General features: G+C 30.8%; 1 pseudogene across 1 annotated transcript; it reads left to right on the top strand.

Annotated features, from left to right (window-relative positions):
* Positions 1–2,535: 2,535 nt before the first annotated feature.
* LOC149510737 (disease resistance protein RPS5 pseudogene) lies at positions 2,536–5,739 on the top strand (annotated as a pseudogene). Its single transcript, XR_016335179.1, has one exon. The product of XR_016335179.1 is annotated as a disease resistance protein RPS5 pseudogene (transcript).
* The last annotated feature ends 394 nt before the right edge of the window (positions 5,740–6,133 follow it).

Genomic DNA, 6,133 nt, shown 5'->3' with positions numbered 1-6,133 from the left:
ACATGATAAAAATATGTTATAGATATACTCTATGTAAATTCATTGGTTTTGTTTTGATTATCTTTATATTTTAAAAATATAAAAAACCTGATCAAAACAAAATTCTTATGTAGTTGATGAATTTATTAGAATCATCTTTTTTATTGATTGTACTTACAATTAAAAATTTTTTGTAATGAAATAATTTCATATATCACATATTACACACATACATTTATAAAAACAACAAATTAATTAAATAAATCAATACAAAATTAAATTAAATTCACTTATAATAAGACTTAAATTTGAAACTTAAAAGGTTTTAAAAGCTCATTCTTAGGGTCCATTTAAATGAATGATAAGATTAATTTTGATAAAATTAAAAATAATGATAAAAATGAGATTTGTTACTCTAACAGTAAGATTGATTATTATAGTGGTAAGATTAAAATCAGTGGTAGAATATATATTTGGATAGAAATGCAGCAGTGGTAGTGAGGTAGATTATAATGAAAAGATAAAATGACCATTAAATATATTAAATTAAAATTACATATAATAAAATTTATAAAATATATTTTATATTTGTGAATTAATAAATTATTAAAAATTATTAAAAGTATTTTATATCAAATAATATTTTTATTAATAAACTGAAAAATATTAAAATTATTTTTATATCAAATAATAATTTATTATTATATGTTTAAAAATTATTTTTTTGTATATATTATTTTTGTTCAAAATAACAAATAATAAAATAATAAAAAAAGGCTAAAAGCTAAGGGACATTTTTGTTCCTTCATTATTGTTTGAGGGGTAAAAAGAAAAAAGAAAAAAGCAAAGACGTCATGACAAAGTATGTTGCGTTCGGGAGGAGAACTTTTCATTGGAGGTGGGAGTGGCCAATGAGAAAAAGGGAACATGGCGTGTTGAAATTCAAGTCCAATTGCATTGGTATTGTTTAACAAATGCATGCATGATGCGTTTGGCACAATTTTTCATACAAAAAGTATCTTTGCTGGACTCTTATTTGATTCCAAATGGAGCTTTAGTATTGAGATAAGGTTTGATTGATCGGAGAATGATTGACCATTTTTTAATAAAAAAATCTTGCAATTGACAACTAATTAGTTTTTTTTTCAAAAAGATTTAAATATTGTTATAGGAAATTAAAATTATATTTGATATATAAGATTATGATAAAATTAAATTAAATAATATTATAAATAAAATTAAATTAAATGATTTTATTTTTGATATATGTAAAAATTATAATAAAATAATTTATTTATTTATCAAAATTATTTTTTTTAAAGTTTATACAATTTAAATTATTGATATAATTTTTAAAAATATAATTAGATATGTAATTTTAATTTTATGAATTAAAAATAATTATTTTTTATTTTAAAATAATTAAATTTTTTTAGATACAAATAAATATAATATAAAATAATTATTATTTTATTTTATCAATAATCTTATACATCAAACAAAACTTAAAAATGACTTAGTCGTAGATGTGTATGTCAAATTTAATTTCATTTGCACCTTTTACACATATAATGTATGATTTGAAACTACAAAATGAAGATTTTGAGAGATGCTTCAATGGCAGCCTCAACATCCAATTCATGGCAAAGATCTCGAAACCTTTTCTCACATTGAATTCTTTTCCTTCACACAAGAAACGTAGAATATGTGAAATTTTTTTCCCAAATCAAATGATAATTGGACTAATTTTATATCTTCGCGAGAGAATAATTATGTGCACACAGATCAAAATATCATTGCTATGCTTAAATTCAATGATCAAAATAAAGTTTTCATAATAAAGGTTTGATGAATTTAGAATTAAAAATTTTCTTTATAATAAAATAATTTAAAAAATAACAAATTTCATACATTTATAAAAAAATTAATAAAAACTAATTAAATAAATCAAAATAAAATTAAACTAAATTCAAATGCAAAAAGACTTAAGCTTAAAAGTTAAAATTTAAAAAGCTTATTCTTACTATTTTTCTTCTTAAAAATGACTAAGTATTTTTCTGTACAAGACATTGCAATTGTAGTATAATTAGTCTTCCTTAATATCAATGAAACAAGAAAATGTTTTAACTAATGCTCTTATAGGAAAATGATTTGGTTTAATTAATCGTAAATGCGTACGTCAAATTGGACCACAACAGAAAAGCCGACCCCACATTATTAATTTTTTAAGCTAATTATTTATTAGTTGTTGCCAAAACACTGGTCAATGAAAGTAGATGGCTTCTTCCACGCAACAGAAAACCTACCCCACAAAATTAAGTTTTTTTTTGTCATTATTGACTAATTTGTCGGTGAAAGGATAATGCATGACGTGCAGCTTGCTATTGACTGCCTCTGCAAAAAGGTAGATGCCAAAAGCCACCCCGGCCCCAATGGGCATCTTTTGCTCGGAAAAAATACATGCATGATTGTTACAAGAACCAATTTAACATAATTATTATTTGATCCTTACCAAAAATTTTTTAAAAAAAAATCATATCATTACATGTAAATTGTCTGATGTGTTTTTCTCTGTAGGTTGTGGTATAATTACCAGTTAAATCGGTTAGCAAACAGAATATTTTTAATGGAGTAAACAAGTAGAAAGTGGCAAATAGTAATAATCCCACAGCAACTACTCCCAACACCCTTGGTTAAGTTAGAATTAGCAAACAAAAAAAAACTTCCAGGAGATATTCTCTGCCTTCTGTGCACTTCTGCATATCTTTCTTTCATTTTTTCACCCTTTGGCTTGATATTCCAAAAAGCATCTTTGATTTCGTTCATTTTTCTCCTTTCCAGAAATTGTTCAACTCCCCCTTTAAAACCAAAGCCTAACTATGGGTAACATCTGCTCGTTCTCAGCTTCATGCGATACTGTCATTACCCGCTGCTGTGATTTTGTTGCCGGACAAGCACAGTTTGTATGCAAGCTTGAAGAAAACGTAGAAGATTTAAAAATTGCACTAGCAGAATTGACGGATCTAAGGAATGATGTGATCAGAAGAGTGAAAATAGCTGAAGATCAACAACAGCTGAAGCGGCTAGACCAAGTTCAAGGCTGGCTTTCGAGGGCAGAAACTTTGATTAATGGAGCTCATTTGTTGATTGAGCAAAGTCCTCAGGAAATTAAGAAATTATGTGTAGGAGGTTGTTTTTCTATGAGTCCCAAGTCCAACCTGAAGTTTGGGAAGCAAATTACCAAAATGCTCCGAGATGTTGAAGATCATGAGAGCAAGGGTGTTTTTGACAAGGTGGCTGAGGAGGAACCAACACCTCTAGTAACTGAACGACCTACTGAGCATACTGTTGGTTTGGAATCCACTTTCGATGAGGCTTGGAGCATCCTTGAAGCTGAACAAGTGGGAATTGTTGGCCTGTATGGCATGGGAGGGGTTGGCAAGACAACCCTCCTGAACAAAATCAACAACAAGTTCTGTGAACCCCCAAATCGATTTGATGTAGTTATTTGGATTGTAGTATCTAAAGGGTTTTATATCGGAAAGGTCCAAGATGACATTGCTAAAAGGGTGGGAATAGCTGATGGAGCATGGCAGGACAAAACTCCAGAGGAAAAAGCTCTAAACATCTTCAGGGTTTTAAAGGAAAAGAAATTGGTCATATTGTTAGATGATATATGGGAGCGAGTTGATCTATCTAAGGTTGGGATACCTCTCCCAACTCAAAAAAATGGTTCCAAACTAGTTTTTACAACTCGTTCTATCAAGGTTTGTGGCCAAATGGAAGCCCAAAAGAAGATTGAAGTGCGGTGTTTGCCTGAAGAAAAAGCTTGGGAATTATTTGAAGAAAAAGTTGGTGAAGAAACACTTGATAGTAATCCATGTATTCGTGAGTTGGCTCATGAATTGGCCAAAGAATGTGGAGGCCTGCCTCTCGCACTTGTCACCATTGCTCGTGCCATGGCTTGTAAGAACAAAGTTGAAGAATGGAAAGACGCAATTGAAGTGTGTCGGAGATCATCCGCCTCTGTTTTTCCAGACATGGGTGAAGAGGTATATCCACTTCTAAAATTCAGTTTTGATTCTCTTCCCAATGACATGTTTCGAACTTGCCTCTTGTACTGTAGTTTGTTCTCAGAGGACTACCCAATTGATAAAGATAAGCTTATAGATTTCTGGATAGGAGAGGGGTTTTTGGATGGACATGGGAATACAAGTCTAGCTCGAAACCAAGGCCACCAAATGATTGGTTCTCTTCTTCATGCATGTTTATTGGAAGAAATAAATGAATTTTGCATAAAGATGCATGATGTGATTCGTGACATGAGTTTGTGGATAGCATGTGAATGTGAAGAAGAAAAGTGGAGGTTTTTTGTGCAGGCAGGTTATCAATTAACTAAGTTACCAGAAGTTCAGAATTGGGGAAGTATACGCAGGTTGTCATTGATGAAGAACAGGATTGAAAATCTAGTAGAAGCACCTAACTGTCCTGATCTCCAAACTCTGTTTCTTAAGGATAATCAGTTGAAGGTGATCAATAATGACTTCTTCCAATTTATGTGTGGCTTAAAAGTTCTAAACTTGTCAGGCAATAGTGGTCTAGAAGGATTGCCAGTGGGAATTTCGAAATTGGTGTCTCTGGAATGTCTCGATCTCTCCTATACAGGGATAAGAGAGCTACCAATTGAATTGAAGGCTTTAGAAAAGCTTAAATGCCTGAACTTGGAAATTTGTAGTTCTCCTAGCATAAGAATTCCAAGACAGTTGATATCTGCTTTTTTAAAGCTGCTAGTATTGAGAATGTATGGCTGTGATTATTCTTCGGGCCAGGAAGAGGAAGATGATAGTGAATGCTTGGTGGAAGAATTGAAGTGCTTGAACCATTTGAATGTGTTGACTGTCCCTATAACAAGTGCTTTGGGTCTCGATAGACTTTTGAGTACTGAAAGGTTATGCAGCTGCACTTTAAGTATTCAGCTTAGATTGTTGAAGCACTCGAAGCGATTGAATAGTTTATCTTTAGCGAATATGAAGAGTCTAGAAACACTATGTCTTTTTAATTGTGAAAGTTTGGAAGAAGTGGAGATGGAGTGGGGAGGGGAAAGCAGAATGATAAAAACACAGAGCCACATTGAAACCTCTGTGATTGCAAGCAAACATTGCTTCCAAAGCCTTCGAGAAGTATTTATATGCAAATGTTCAAAATTGAAGGACATAACATGGCTAATTCTCGCTCCAAACCTGAGGCGGTTTAATGTGGCCTACTGCAACAATATGGAAGAAATAATCAATGAGAGAAAACTGAGTCAAGTGGCTGAGCTAGTAGAAACTTTAAGCCTATTTGGAAAACTCGAGTCTCTTAATTTACATGTTTTGCCAGAGTTGAAGAGCATTTACTGGGATACACTTCCCTTCTCATGTTTGAAAGAAATTTATGTTCGTGCATGCTCAAAGCTAACTAGACTTCCACTCAACTCCAACAGTGCAAAGGAAAACAAAATCAGCATTAAAGGTGAGAAAAAATGGTGGAAAGAGCTTCAATGGGAGGATGAATGTGCTCTAAACGATTTTCTTCCCTGCTTTACGTCTGTTGACTGAAATTGCAGAGTAAACATATTACTTTTACGTTTTGTCTTTGTTATAATTGTTGCGTTTGAACCTGTTGCAGTGTGTTCTAAAATCGTGGATGATTTTCTGATTTGTATCATGTTCATTAAATTGACTAAGTTAATGGTGAATCTTTTGGTTATATGGATTTAAATATAGGCTGCATTTTAATGCTGAGTAAATAATTTTAGCTTCAACCTAAATATCTCAATTTGTTTGATTTTATTTATGGTCAGCTAACATGTTATGCTACCAACTTTTTCTTGATTTAAACCCGTGCAGTAATTATTTATATTCTTCTCGTCTTTCTTTAATTATAAACTATTATCTATGTATAAAAGAGTGAATTTTAATTTTGTTAAAAGTGATTGACTTAAATACTTTTATAAATCTTTAAATTAACAAATTTATTTTTAAATATATAATTTTTATTAATTTATTTAAATTTAATTTAAATCAACTAAAATTAAAAATAGATTTTTTGTGAAATTAAACTGCTTAAAATTTTGAAATTTTAATTCTAAAAGGATTAAAAATGATTCACGAAA

The sequence above is a fragment of the Durio zibethinus genome, chromosome 28, assembly GCF_047325235.1.
Source record: "Durio zibethinus cultivar Kanyao isolate XHJ-2024 chromosome 28, ASM4732523v1, whole genome shotgun sequence".
Lineage (NCBI taxonomy): Eukaryota > Viridiplantae > Streptophyta > Magnoliopsida > Malvales > Malvaceae > Durio > Durio zibethinus.
This window is presented reverse-complemented; position numbering and strand designations above follow the sequence as displayed.